This window comes from Arachis ipaensis, chromosome B03 (genome assembly GCF_000816755.2).
Source record: "Arachis ipaensis cultivar K30076 chromosome B03, Araip1.1, whole genome shotgun sequence".
Taxonomy (NCBI): Eukaryota; Viridiplantae; Streptophyta; class Magnoliopsida; order Fabales; family Fabaceae; genus Arachis; species Arachis ipaensis.
The window spans coordinates 23,958,463-23,960,566 of record NC_029787.2 but is presented as its reverse complement, the minus strand read 5'-3'; positions in this window follow the sequence as shown (position 1 = coordinate 23,960,566).

Sequence of the window (2,104 nt, the reverse complement as noted above, 5' to 3'; positions counted from 1 at the left end):
AATCCAACAACATATTTTATTTTACAAATTTTCATAATCTTTTAATATTTTTCTATAAAAAAACTTAAAATAATTTAATAACCTCAAAAGTTGCAGGGTTTCCTTGGTGCAGAAGCTCAACAAGTGAAAAGGTACCAACTGTACCAACAATCAGAAGATTTAGTTGTTTTTCTTCGGCTATTAATTTCAATGTTGCCACAACATCCTGGAACAAAACCAATATATATAGTATAACAGATTGAAAAACCAAATTAAGAACTTTCAGAAGCATTTGATTAATTTGTAATAAGAGCATTAACAGAACCGTATTTCTCTCAATTCATACTTATTATCTATTATTAAAAATTTAGTTTTAATACACGCACCTGTTTTACGTTCACTCTAATAATCAATGGCCAAAGAGTGTCGTGATTGGTTCCTGCAATTATTTGAGAAATAATGGTATATTATATGAATACATCAAATTGAAACTTAATTTTTAACTTCATGCTTAAACAATTTTATAGAAAATTAAACAAAAGACTACTAAAAAAATTTAAAAAACATGAAACTAGGGATGGATTACCAAAATGTAGAAATGCTTGGAGCAAATCCATTTCAGAAACGGTTGGAACCCCTTTTCTGAATCCAACAACGTTATTAACATCATCATCACTACCTTCATTAACCATTTTTTCTTTACTCTGATTCCTCTTCCTTTTATAGTACTTTGATTGATTCACAGATATAGCTGTTTGTTTATTGTTGTTTTGAGGAGGATGAGAAGCACATGAAGAAGAAGAAGATGGAACAACAATGGCAGAAGGCGTTGGAAGAGCACTAACAACCGTATTGGCACCTGAACTTGATGATGAACCAGGCATAACAATGGAAGGAGGAGCAAGAGAAGGTGCAACCTCAACAACACTTGAAGAAGAAACAGCATCAAGTTTTGTTGAAGGGTTTTGATAAGAAGGCTTATCATCATCACTTGTTGATTCTTGATCTTCTTGGTCACTACTACTATAAACCACCAGAGGAAACAATGAAGAGAGGGTAATGTTTTCTCGACGAGGAGAAGATTGATCATCATCCCTTGATTCTTCGTCATCATCACTATAATCAACCAAAGGCAGCAACATTGATGGGGATGAGAGGGTAGAATACCGATGAAAAGGAGGTTTATCACTTGATTCTTTGTTGTCATCAACAAGAGGCAACGAGTGCAATGGGATATTATTATTTCTATCTACAAGTACAGATTCTGACTCAATTTCAGGCTCAAGCTGATTCTTTGGTTCTTCATCATTGTTGTGGCCACTCGGGTTAGGGTTACTTGAATACTGATGAAAAGGAGGGTCATAACTTGATTTTTCGGGTTCGAGTTCGAGTTTAGATCGAAGCTCAACTTCAAGCTCAAGCTCAGAGTTGCTCTTTTGTTCATCGTTGTTAGTACTTGAATCTTGACGATGAAAATGATCATGATTTGGTTGGCTACTGTTAATAATGTCCTCCCCAACACAATCTCCATGAAAAGTAGTAGTTTCATCTTTGGGAGAAACAATCCAAGATGGAGGAGGTGGTTGAAACAATGGAATAGTAGTAAAGATGTTGTCCATATCATTCCAACCAAGGTATTGGTATGGAGGGTTGAGTTCAAGATCATATTGAGGTGATGTGTTCATGTTGTATTCCCCAAATGAGTCAACAATTGATGGTAGAGGAGAGAAAAATGGAGGCAGATAATCACCTTCTTCATCAATTGGGGTAACATTGAAAATTGATGGTGAAAGAGGTGCAATTTCATCATCATTGTTATGATGTTGGGATCTTGCTGATGATTGAGGATCATCATTATTGTTTACTTCACAAGGAGCATCTGCATCTGGGGAATCCTTGTTGTTCAACATTTTTGTTGTGAAAATGTCATCTATTTGGTGATGGGATTTTTTATTTTGTGTGATTTTTTTGGGAGTTCGTATAAAATTGATGAGAAAGCTGAATAAGATTAGTTAGAAATCTATACCATTTTTGTTTTCTTTATATATCATGAAACAAAATATATAATTCATCATATTTATATATTAGTTTGTATGCAATATTTATAAAATTGTTTTATGTGTGT